Raw genomic sequence first — 13,471 nt, forward strand, 5'->3', positions numbered from 1 at the left:
ATGAGGCTCTGAGGATGGTATAGAATGAGCTACAGGGAAGAGTGCCTTGGAATTAAAGCTGAAAGATTTGTTTGCCAGGCTCAGATTTATCATTTTATGATATTGGACAAGTCCTGTGACTTTTCAAGCCTCAGATTTTTCACCTATAGAATGGGTATCAGAAAAACTCCATCCTCCATTAGGTTGAACAGATGAAATAATATTATGTATGTGGAAGTGTTTTGTAAAAGGCCCAGTTGGCTGCATGAGTATGAGGGGGCTTCTTGCTGACAATCACAATAACAAGTAATATTTTGTTAAATATATACATATATGCCAGGTACTGTTTGAAGGACTCTTAATATACTGGCTTATTGTCTCCCTGTAACAATTCTATGAGGTAGACAATAGTAAACAAGACCCTAATTAATGAAAGGTATAATTGTTTTATTTTGTTGCAGGATACTTTGTTCTTTTAGTCTTTTAGCCTAGATGTTGGTATAAAACACACCTTGGTAAACTGGGAGGATGGATGATTCTTTAGTAAGAGCAGCGTCTTTCAAAGGTTTTCTGCAATGGAACTGGCACTATATGGGTTTTTGTCTGCAATCAGTAAAGATGCTCTTGTTGGAGGTGTATATTAGTTTGCCCCTTGGAAATTGAGAGGACTAATCTTCGTGTGGTTATTTGATTTCTCCCTTGTGCATTTCCTTCAAAGGAATTTCCTTTCAAATGTTGGTTGAGTGGATGAATATGTGCATGCCTTGGAAAGCAAACGTTGCAATCATCCAAGAAAAACCTTAAGTAGAAAGGTCACTTGGCTGTCATACAATAACCACCACTCCCCCCAAAAAAATGCCTTCCAAAATCAGATGTGAATTTTTCTTCTTTATCTGTAGTTTTGAATAATTACCATGGCTGCTTCCCTTCTTTAGTGTGGATAATTAAAAACTGATGACATAATGAGTGTCTGTGTGTCTGTGTTGTAGGGAGTGGGGAATGGTTAGCAAGGAAGATATTGCAGATATTTTGCACTAGATATTGTAGCTGAGAGAAATTGCACCTTATAGGAAACTGGTTGATTATTGAGGTTTGGTCTGTAAGAGGAGTTGGGAATAAGTGAGCCCTGTTATGACATCTAAATCCGATCAGCCAGTGGTGACATCTTGAAAGAGTGAGAAAAAAATGTCTTAAGGGTCTTCTTTAACTAGGAAGATAAATGATTTGTCTGAGTAGGATCTTTTCAAAGAGATGCTTAAAATATTAAAAATTAGAGTGGAGAAAAAGAAAACAAGTTATTGACATTTGCCTGATTTAATTCACCTTTCAACATGTCCAGATTCTCTTTTATTTGCACAACAGATTGGTGATATAAGAAGTTTGATTCAAACCTGATAGGATTTGATAACTTCTGAATTATTTGGAATGTGTGCAATTGTAGTAAACCCTGAATTTTCATGTCAGTAGCACCTGCCTTTGCCTCTAGATCACCTTACGTTTGCTTTGCTGAAAACCTACTTCACTGAGAATGTAGTTGTGCATAATGAACCTTTCCTCAGGAATAACCTACAGCTGGAAACCACACTTATCTGAGTTTGTCCAGATCACCTACAATGAAACCGCCAAACAGGGTTGAGAGGGGATTCTGAATGTCTTCACATTGACATGTTTAGGAGTGAACAGACCAGGAGCTCTTGTTACAAAGTATTTATTTTTTCATGCAGGACTTGATGACAATGGTGGTTGCTGCTGGGGGGACAAAATAAAAAGAGCTTGATTACTACAGACCTGCAGTGTCACATACCCTGGAGATTCTGAGCCACAGACAATGTGAACATATTCTGTGCATGTACAGACACATTGAAATGTGCCCTCCTGTTGCACTTAGAGGGTTATTGCAGCTGTGAGTCATCCTTTTTCTTTGGGTAAATAATTGAATCTCTGGTAACTTGACCTACTCTAAACTTACCGTAAAAAACCTCTGGCTAGAAATGCATGCACTTAAAGCCACTCAGTAGTGTAAGTTGGTACAGATTTTCTGGAGGACAGTCTGATAGAGTTATCAACATTTTAAATGTGTATAAGTTTTGAGCCAGTAATTCCCTCTCTTGGAACTTGTCCTAAGGAAATAATCATCCAGATGTGCAAAGATGGCTGTAGGAGAATGGTCACTCTAGCAATGTTTATAATATGAAAACAATGTCCTTTCATAGGACATTGGCTCAAGAAACTGTGTGTTCGTGGAATGGAATAGAGTTCTCCCTTTATAAGGGTGAGGGAGACCTATGTGTATTTATCCTAGTCTATTCAGGCTGCTATAACAATACCTTAAACTAGGTGACTTATAAACAATAGAAATTTATTTCTCACAGTTATGAAGGCTGGGAAGCTCAGGATCAAGGTGCCACCAGATTGAGTATCTGATGAGAGCTTGCTTCCTGGTTCATAGACAGTCATCATCACACTGTGTCCTCACCTGGTGGAAAGGGACCAGGAATCTCTCTGGAGTCTCTTTTACAAGGGCACTAATCCCATTCATGAGGGCTCCACCCTCATCACCTAAAGGGACCTCCCAAAGTCCCCTCCTTCTAACACTATCACATTGGGGGTTAGGTTTCAGCATGTGAATTTTAGGGAGACACAGACATTCAGTCTATAGCAGTGTTTATGTGGGAAAATGAGTATGCTGCTATTTTAGAGTGGGGAGAGGAGGGAGAAGGGCAAGTTAACTGCACACTGTGTAAAACGTTCCCATTTTCGTAAAAATATCTTTTCTCTGTAAAAAGGCATCACCGAGTCTGAAAGAGTTCATTCCACAGTTTGAGCAGCAGTTTACATCTGGAGCTGAGATTATGGGGAAAACTTTCTTTTTCTGCACTTGAGTTTTTTTGTTTTTTTTTAAAGATATGTACCCTTCCAAGCATATTTATTTTAAAGCCCTTTTCAGATTGCCCCATTAACTTAAGCAGCTCATCCATGACTTTTCCTGTTTGTTGAGTCTGTATTCTGCCTTTGAGGGTGCTGTCTTTCCTCCCGTGGCTCCTAATTCTTGCTGGTTATTTGCCAAGGGGGAGTTATCTCGGGGACTATGCATGCCTTCGGTTGTGGAGGCCATTTGGTGAGGTGCTTTTGTAGTCTTTGTGCTGCTGAAGCAAGCACTGATGAGGTGCTTTTGTGTTTGTCCCTTCCTGAACTTTCTGGGATGTAACAGCTTTGACCAGGTGTTTAATTATGTTTCAATTTGATGTTCTCTTTGCTGACTGACTATACAAATTAAGTCCCCCCAGATGTGCTCTCCCATCTGCAGGCTTCGCGCAGGAACCTGGTTCTAGCACGCTATCATGCCTGTGGGTTCTGCCACTTTTGGTCTGGCCAAGTTGGGCTTTGAAACCAATCCCTCTTCCAGATCTCCAGCAGGCATACTGTGCTTCAATCCTCCTCATTGCTGTGGGCTCCTGGCACCTAGAGATGTCTCTTTGGCCTTATATAAATTTAAAAATATATTTTCTAATATCTTTAAGTTTTTAGAGCCGGAGAGGGGATTGTATAGCACAAGTTTAATCTACCGTCTTGACCCTGAAATTTACGTTGCTTTCATAGTTAAAAAATATCTCTATCGCTACATATCTTTGGAAAAATCATCCTTTTTGTTTCTTTATCTTAAATGTGATTTGGCACCCTTGGCCCCAGTTACTCTAAAGACTAGGGCCCTGATTCCAGAAAGAGGTTATCGGTGCTATGAGTTGCCGTCAGCTCTTATAGACAAAAGAGAAATCAATAGAGAACCAAGCTCACTTTGTTTTTTTTGTTTGCTTTTTTTTTTTGGCTGCACCGCATGGCATGAGGGATCTTAGTTCCCCAACCAGGGATCGAACCCGTGCCCCCCCTGCAGTGGAAGTACAGAGTCTTTACCACTGGACCGCCAGGGAGCTGGACCCCCGAGCTCACTTTTAAGCCTATTATTAGGTAGCATAGAGTCTAGTTGGAAAAAAAAAAAAAAAGAAAGAAACAGATCCAATTGAATTGTGGATTTGCAAAAGCGATTTACCATTGGGAGTGCTAAATGCCGGTGAGGACTTAGGAATTCAGAGAGTATGCGTGCCATACCACAGCTGCAGTTATAAGTTCAAAATGCAAAAACATGTTGACTTAGCTTTACAGGTGGATACCAGGCAAGATATAGTACATATAGCATTTCCTCTCATCGGGAGGGCCAGAAGGTATGAAGGTACACAGCTGCTTCTGTTCCTTCACCCACACAGGGGTACCTACAACTGCCACAGATGAGAGCCAAGGTGAGGATGAGTTTCCTTGACTCAGAGAAGGCACAGCCTCTTTTTCCCACCATTCTTTTTACCATTCTAGTCATGTGGGCCCAAGGCTATCTCACAGGTCCTGTAGACCAGGTGTGGTCCACATAGCAGTTTTCAAGGAAGCAGCGCTGTGAGCCCCTGGGGTCCTTCCCGGACAGGCCTGAGGTTAATGAACCCTTCCTTCCAGAGCAGTAGGCATGGGGCTGCCAGAGGGTAGGTACTCCAGGAGAGGAAGAAATGCACCTATGCTGTGAAATACGGGTAACATTCAGATATGCAGTAGTGAGAATGGAAGGCGTCCTTAGCAATGGTGTGACCACAGACATCTTCAGGTGCTCTCGGCAACAGTCTCCTTGAGTCCAGGTTTGTGTTGCGGAAGATGAGGTTGGAACAGTAGGTTGGGGCCCAGTCGTATGGGATTTGAATGCTAGGAGCGTAGATTTGTTTTCTATCTGCACCATCCAATATGGTAGCCACTAGCCATGTGTGGCTATTAAATCCATTAAAAATGAATAAAACGAAAAATTGTTTCCTTGGTCACACCAGCAAAATTTCAGGTGTTCTGCATGTGTCTAGGGATTACTGTCTTGGAAAGCACAGACATAGAACATCACAGAAAGTTCTGTTGGACAGGCTGCTCTGGTTTGTGGAAGCCATTGAAGTTTTCTGGGTATAGGAGTGAGTAAGATGAAAAGATGGAATTGTGTGATCTGACCCTTGTCCTTGGGCCTGGGGGGACTTGTGCTTCAATCATGAGAAAAATGTGGAAAGGGGAGTCTGTTTTGAAAGTGATATCCCTAAATGCTCTGATGGTTGGAATTTGAGTTTCCATGGCAACTCGGGCTATGGAATAAGACCAGCCCATCAGCAAACAGTATCCTGGCTGTTCACCTTGGAATTCTGGAATGTGTCCTCACAAGTGGCCTAAATACAGCATTGGGAAACTAGAAACTCTTCACTTCTAGACTTGCTTTTCTAGGTGCTTATGAGGAAACTTACCCTGTGTTTTCATGCCTATGAAATAAGGGTTTCATAAGGTTAATCTTTATTTTTTCTTGCCAGCAATGTTAATTCACCAGAGCCTGTAAAGTGGTGAATCAGAGTAATGATCAAGAGTCTTGGTGGCTTTTTGTGTGTCCCTCTTATATGTGTCACTGCCCCCTTTTTATTTATAAAATCTCTGTTTTGCAGCTGAGAAAACAAAGAATTTGAATGGCTTGCCAAAACTTAGTTTCTGGCTAAGAATTGGAGGAAGATGAAATTCACATCTAAGTACAATGACCCTGAAACCATGATTTTTTTCACTCCTTTAACATTAAATGTACAAATGATTTATTTATTTGAAAAGAAAATATAATCTGATATACTGAGAATCTGGCCAACTAGGTGAAAGAAGAGGTTAAAACGCTGCCTGTATTCTTCCTTTCTTGGATAGAAACACGGCAGGTCTTTATTGCTGTATTACATAAGGGAGAAGCAGCGCCGGCATCCAACACAGTGAATAATTGCCTGCATTTGGCTTTGGGACGCATTCTGTGAATCTTTGGCAGCAGATAGCCTTTTCTCATTAGGCTAATATTAGATTTAGTTTGTGTTTCTTTGGCATCGAGTTAAAGGAGCTGGCCTGGAATTTTGTGTTGGAGGCAGGAGGAGGAGAAAGCCTGGTGCTTTGGGTAAGTCACAGGTGGATAAATGAGAGTTGACTGGAGAGCCGCTGGTGGACGTTTGTAAGAGTGGGCAGGAAGCAGTAATCTGGGATTGAAATGGAAAGTTCGAAGAATTTTGACTTGGGTTAAAGACGAAGGGTGGATTGCACTTAACCTTGATCAAATTACATGGCTCAGCTGTCTCTGAGAAGGTCTGTAGCAATTTGGGGATAGAATGATCTCATTCTTGGCTCTCTGTATTTCTTGGCTTGGGGATCAAGAGTGTCTCCAAAAGAAGCTGCCAACCCAATATAATGTCACCAATGATAGGAAAGGACATAATGCATGGGAAACATCATGAGCACATCCTTAGTTAAGAATTGTCAGGGGTCAGAACAAGAGACAAGCCATGAATGACTTCATGCTGTGTGAGTTCAGCTCCCCTCAACCCACCCCGTATATGCACTGGGCACTTGGAAAGAAAGAAACTACAGTTAACCCATATTTGAAAAGGTAAGCATTTATTACCAAAGTGTTGAGCTCTGAAAAGTGTTAACAGTAGAGCACGTGTTTGAGCCACCGTTTCATGGTACAGTCAACCAAGAAGGAACCTTAGGGAACATCTGACTACCTGATTTATTTCATAGGTGAGGATGAGCATATATGGCTTCTCCAGAATCTTGAAGCTAGTAGTGGCATAGCCTAGCCTAAAACATAGTAATTCCGATCCATGGTCACCGCTTTCCACTCTGTTGTGCTGACAAATCTTATACAAATCAACAAGTGCCTGCGGCCGTTTGGTTAATATTCCTTTTCTTGTGTGCCAGGACTGTAGTACGTGCCGTTTGAAGATGCAAAATGGAAAGTTGCATCAGGGGAGGTGGAACCCCTATCAGTGGGTGGATCAGAGCCCAGTTACAATTCCATCGACAGTTTTGACACAGAGAAGATAGGCCTCTGGAAGAAGGCATTTGAGCTCTAAGCGTGGCTTGTCTGGTAGCACTCTGCCCAAATGCTTTTCTCTTCCATCCTGAAATGCTGGAGATCAATATGTCAACCTTTCAACCATGGCAGCAGTTAGAATCATAACAGTCAGAACTGATAGAGAGATTTCAGAATTGTATGCATCTATGTAAAGGCAAGGGTATAATTTGTACCTAAGAAAGAGACAGACATAGGTGGCACACAGGACAGCAGTGAGCTTCTTCTGTAGTTGTGTTGAAAAGACTCCCAGTCCTTGATGGGTGATGCTGGAAAAGCCAAGAGGTATCTAAAAGCCCTGGTCAGCTCAGCTGAGTGAAGAACTCAAGAAGCAGATAAAGTAGAACTTGAGAGAGAAGCTTGAGGCCGAGTAAGATGAATGGCAGAAGGTGGTGGAAGAAAGCAGGGTTGGGCCTTTGCTCACACAGCTAGAAGGCTGATGCTAGCTCCTGGTGAGGGGCACTGTCGTTCAACAGGCACACACCATCTCTGAGCATATAGTGTCACCCTCTTTCTCTCTACATACACACCAGATGCTAAAACGTTTTATAAAATCCATATTATTAAGATTTTTAAGTGTATCTTTGCTTTCCCTGGTATCCTATGTCATAGTTGCTGTTGAACTATGAAGACTTGGACTCAGGTGACCGTTTAGAACAGGGGTGTGCAAACTTTTGCTGTCAAGGGCCAGGTAGTAAATGGCTCTGCGTGGTGGATGTTGCAGTCCCCACGTGACTTTGAGGAAGTGGATGCATTTCACTGAGACGCTTACAGGGGGACCTGTGGTTTAGATGCACATCTTCACTGCTCCACATTGGCTCGGCTGTGCCGCAGCCGATGGGAGGAGCTGGGCCACTCAGCTTTAGACACTGCACACCCAGCATTCTGGAGCAGTGTTGGGGGAGGGTGAGAGGTGGACAGGGTACTTGAAATAATTTTTTAAAAACACCTTGCTTTCTCTTCTTTCTTCTCTATAAATATACAAATGGCTACTGCTTATGTTCTATTTGGATATAAACTGCCAAAAGTTAATAGTTGTGAAGGGGAAAAAACACGGTAATAAGTAATACAGCATTTTAAACTGCCCTGGCATCACTCTTACCTTGAGAAAAAGAGAGTATTCCATTATGTAAAAAAAAAAAAAAAAATGCGAATTGCACAGCCAGTTCTGTTGTTTAGAGATCGATTATTCATCAGCACGTTGTGTTCAGTCATTCTACCCCCACTGCGTATTCTGAAGTCCACACGTGTTCCACCTCCACTGCCATCACCCGGGTCGACCTCATCATCTCTTAACTGGCTTCCACTTCACTCCTGCCCTCCTGTGATCCGTTCCCCACACGGTGGTCTTGAATCAAAGGATACCACTCACCAGCTTAGCGTCCTTAATGGTTTTTCCTAGCACTTAAAGTGAAAATCCAGACTCATTCCCACAGTAGGAACCCAAGATACTTGGGCCGTGCTTGACCTCCCTAATCCCACCTCACATCAGGCTTTCCTCTGGTTGTCTGAGCTCCAGACATACCTGTCTTTCTGTTTCTCGAATATACCAAGGTCATGCTCTCTTGAGCGCATTCATACTAGCCATCCAGTCTGCCTGTATTTGCCCCATTGATCATTGCATCACTGGTTCCTTGTCACGTAGGTCTCAGTCAGATGTCCCTCTGCAGAGAAACCTGACCACTCCAGTCACACTGTCTGACATCACTGTTCGTCCTCCATAGAGCTTCTTCCTGTCTGAAATCATCCTATTTATTTTGTGTCTCCAGTAAAATGTAGACTTCTTGAGAGCAGTGATCTTGACTATCTTGTTCACTGCTACAGCATCAGTGCCTGCTACAGGGTGCAGCCCATCATAAAGAATACACTTTTGATTTGATAAATGAAATTAGTTGATGTGACCCAGAAGTCCCTTGCCTCTGGGTCTTCCTTTCTTTTGCCTCATAGCTATTTCATTATCTTTAACCTCTCTACAAGCAAGCAGGAGGATACATCTTGCTGGATCCCATAACAATTAATGGCAGGGAATGCTTTTCTGGAAGGTGGGTGCAAGTGGAACATTGTCCGCAGGATGAGCAAGGGATACTTCCATAGCTACTCCAATACCCTTCATCCTCAAAGTCTAGGTTGTCCCTTAGACTAGGCAAATACCTGTTTGTAGTCTGTGGTAGGCATTCCAAACTTCACTTAGGCCAAGAGTCTCCAACCTGCAGATGAGGACCAGTGATCTCTCTGCTATCTCCAGGGTTGGCCAAGATTTCAGATGGCGAGGTTCCTTCACCCCCACCCTTAGCTCTTCACCATCCTCAGTGTATGCATCAGCTGACTCCCCTGATTTCTACCCCATTTCCTTGAAGTCAAAACTTGAAGGTAATAGAGAGCAGCAGCTTCTCCTTAAATGACCAGGAACTCCTGACTTAAATTGAAAATCAGACCACCAGGTACCAAGCAACACCTAAAACATTATTGCCAGGGATTTATGAATTAGAAATAGTTTTCAAATGTTGCTTTCACATGTGACCATACATCTCTACTAATAGTCTGCTTGAGCTGCTGTAACAAAATTCCATAGATTAGGTAGCTTCTATAATAGACATGTGTTTCTCACAGTTCTGGAGGCTGGGGAGTCCAAGATCAAGGTACCAGCCAATTTGGTTCCTGACTTGCTGATGGAAACCTTCTGCCTGTGTCCTCACATGGTGGAGAGAAAGTGAGCTCTAGTCTCTCTTCCCCTTCTTAAAAGGACACTCCTCCTATCATGGGGCCGCCCCCTCATGACCTTATCTAAATCTAAGCATCTCCCAAAGGCCCTATCTCCACATACCACCACATTGAGGGTTAGGGCTTCAACATATGAATTTGGGAGGGGCCACAAACATTTGGTCCAGAATATATACCAAATATGCATTTTGGCCAAATGGCTGAGTGTTCAGTCACTATTTGGCTGAAGTGGAATATTATCATCATAGAAGGAATGTCTATCATACAAGGATAAACCTGAAATATTAGGAAGAATACCTATTTATTACAACTTAAAGTTATACCAAGCAGATTTTTTTTTAAAAATTGGCATGTAGTGCAGTGTAATAATTCCTCAGAGCCGTCGGCTCCTGTGGTTTTTATATTGCACATTTATGATACTGAAAATATACCCTTTCAACTGAGGTCAGTGAAGGAGCAACATACATTCTGGTCCAGCTCTGCCACTACAGGGTCGTGCTAATGGTGATATTCCCAAGTCATTAAGCCTTCATCCTCTCCGATGATAACTGACCGAAATAAAGACTTCAACTCTTGGACTTGCCATCTTAGTTGAAGCTCATGAGGCAATTTCATTGAAACAATCCTATAAACTAAAGCTTTGGGCTGTATTTTTATTTTATAAGTTTATTTATTTTTGACTGCATTGGGTCTTCATTGCTGTGCACGGACTTTCTCTAGTTGTGGCGAGCGGGGGCTACTCTTTGTTGCAGTAAGCAGGCTTCTCATTGCGGTGGCTTCTCTTGCTGCGGAGCTCGGGCTCTAGGTGCACAGGCTTCAGTAGTTGTGGCACACAAGCTCAGTAGTTGTGGTGCATGGGCTTAGTTGCTCCGCGGCATGTGGGATCTTCCCAGACCAGGGCTCGAACCTGCGTCCCCTGCATTGGCAGGCGGATTCTTAACCACTGCGCCACCAGCGAAATCCCTGGGCTGTATTTAAAGAAGATGCTTTTTAAAAATTCTCAAGATCAAGCTGAATTTTGTTGCCATCCCTGTGGTTTTCTTTCTTCAAAGATGTTTTCACAATATTCATTGTAAAAACATGGTTTTCAGTTCAGCCAGAATGATCTTGTGAATGTGCCCATCAGATCATGTTGTTCCTTTGCTCAGACTCCTCTCATCACTCACCATTTTCCTCAAATTAAAAGCCAAAGTCCTTTGGTGCCCTCCCAGGCCCAGCATGAGCTGTTCCCTGGCAAGTCACTCGTGTCATCTGCTGCTATACTCTTCCATGTTCAGGCTGCTCCTGGATTAAACCAGATATCTTCCCACCTCAGAGCCCTTGTACTGCCTGTTCCCTCTGCCTGCGATGTCTTTTTCTCAGGATGCACAAGGCTCACTCCTTCATCTTCTTCAAATCTTTGCTCACACATAACCTCAGGGAGGTTTACTGGGCTGTTGTATCAATAATTAAATAATGACCTCTTTCCCGGTGCCTCTGATTCCCGGCTCTTTTGTTATTCCCACTCAACCTACCCATCACTTTCTAAAACAGTGTATCATCTCCTTATCTATTATGTGTATTATTATTTTATGTCATCCATCTGAGTGTAAACTATGTGAGGGCAGGGACCTGATTTGTTTTTTGATCTATCCCTAAGACTACTAACCATACTTGACACTTCATAGGGGCACAATTATTTGTTGTTTAAATGAATTCTTGTAATCAATGTGCATTTAATGTTCACCTGGCTGATAAACTTTTAATATAAAAACAAACCAGGAGATTTTCAAGTTACATGTAAAACGCCTACTTTTATTGGAAAGGGAATTTTCACATAGCACTAGTAAGCCTGAAGAAACATCCCTATCTGTGTTACTAGCAGTGCTATGATGATCAGATGTGTAAGCAACCTACGTGATCAAATGATCATTAATTGTGCACAAGGTCAAGGTTGCCAAAAATAGAGCTGAAATGGCATTTGGCTACTTGGCCTGCCAAAAACCAAGGCTGAAGCCAAATCCTAATAGAATTTTGGCCAAATGCCACAACCAAAGCTGAACTCCATTGCCTCCCTGTTCTTTATGTAATTAAGCAGCTTAGCTCCTAAATGCTCTCATGTCTGACTTGCCCATTGTGTAATCTGGTTTTGGGGAGAAATCTGACACCAGCCTTTTCTCCTGTTGTACTAAATAGACAAAAAAGGGTTAACGCTATACATGCCTGGATAGTAGTAACTTCTTGGAGGTAGCCAGAACTGTAACAAACAGGAGAGAAGGTTATCAGGCAGAAGGTTTTTATAGAGGATATGCACTTCCGCGATTTTGATTGCTCCTTACATAACAGTAAAGAACATAGACTCTGGGGCTTAGTGTGCAGTCCCTGTTCTACCCTGCTACATGCTAGCTGTATAACCTGGGGCTAACTTCTTGTCCTTCCTCTGTCTCAGTGTCTTCATCTGTAGGGGTAATCATAGTATCTACCTCATTGGGTGGTTGGTAGTATCATTGGAATTTATATATAAAGTGCTCAAAACGACTCCTGGCATATAGTAAGCATGCTGTTAAGTTTGCTACTATACATTGTTCTTAATATCATCATTATTGTCAGGAAATATTTTGGCAAGATGGATTAGAGAAAATGCTTTTTTTTTTCCAGCAGAGGTTTCGAATTGGCTGCCTGGAGCCATATTGGGTCTACCAACACGTTTTGTTTGCCCACACGAACTTAAGTTTTAAATGAATTCTTCAGCAGTGGGAAACCCCTGAAGTTCTTCATTTAAATGCTTCAGATTTCCCACTTCACTTGAAAGTTTTTTAAAAATCTGGAAAGGATAAGCCTAAATTGGTACCAGCTGGAGTTGTCAGCAGCTGCCCCTTTTAGACGAGCAGTCTCTCCACTTTGGTTCGGTCTATGCCTGGCCCTCTTCACTCATGATGTTTCCTGCTAGGCTTCTATAGGGAGTTTAGTTTGTGACCTTCAGGGTACAGGATGCTGACATAGTATAAAAAGTATAGTTAACCCTCTCTTATTTAGTGAGAATGGCTTTTATCTCCTTAAAATGCACATATCATTCAACATTCAAAGTATCTATTAGAGCCCTTTTTCTGGTGATACCTATATTGAATAAGACAGAAGTAGAAACTGGGTCTCAAATATGTGCTATGATACAAGTTCTAATATATATTTGGAAGGAAACCAACCACAGTCTGAGAAACTGAGGTAGAAAATAAAGTTGGAGTAGAGGATTGGGGAGGGAAGGAAAAAAGGGAGGGAAGGTTGCTTTCTGAAATGAAATCTACATGTTAGAAAGGAGCAGCCTTGCCAAAAGATGGGACAGCTTGTGCAAGGACCCTGAAGTAGAGAAGAATGTCGCCTGCTGAGGAATGGATAGAGACCAATGTGGCAGGTGTACAAATGGCTCAAGATGATATCGGAGAGATCCTGTGGTTTTGCCTGAATTTTATACTTAGTTCAATAGAGAAATCCATGGAAGGTTTCAGATAGGGGAGGGGCTTACAAAGAGAAGATCCTAGCTGCTTCTCAGAGGGTTTGTTAGAAGAGAGCAGGAGGAGAAACAGGGAGACTAGGAAGTGGATACTGCAGTTGATGGAGGTGAGAGATGGTGTCTTGGGCCAGGGTGATACCAGTAGAAGTGGAGAGAAGTGGGAAAACTTGAAGTTTATTTTGAAGACAGAAGTGGTAAGATGTGATTAGGTGTAACCCAGGAGGCAAAGGGGGGAATCGAGGATGACTCCGAAGTCCCTGGTTTGAGCAGATACCTGGACATTGGCGTTATTTAGTAAGATGGAGAAAAATGGCAAGGAAGGGAGGATGTTAAAAGGGGAAGAT

The 13,471-nt window shown here is 42.4% G+C and overlaps 1 protein-coding gene across 3 annotated transcripts in view; it reads left to right on the top strand.

The window, feature by feature from the left end:
* Positions 1–13,471, top strand: part of SAMD12 (sterile alpha motif domain containing 12) — a 410,789-nt gene that overhangs the window by 41,506 nt on the left and 355,812 nt on the right. The window lies entirely within an intron of this gene.

Source organism: Balaenoptera musculus, chromosome 17 (assembly GCF_009873245.2).
Source record: "Balaenoptera musculus isolate JJ_BM4_2016_0621 chromosome 17, mBalMus1.pri.v3, whole genome shotgun sequence".
Taxonomy (NCBI): Eukaryota; Metazoa; Chordata; class Mammalia; order Artiodactyla; family Balaenopteridae; genus Balaenoptera; species Balaenoptera musculus.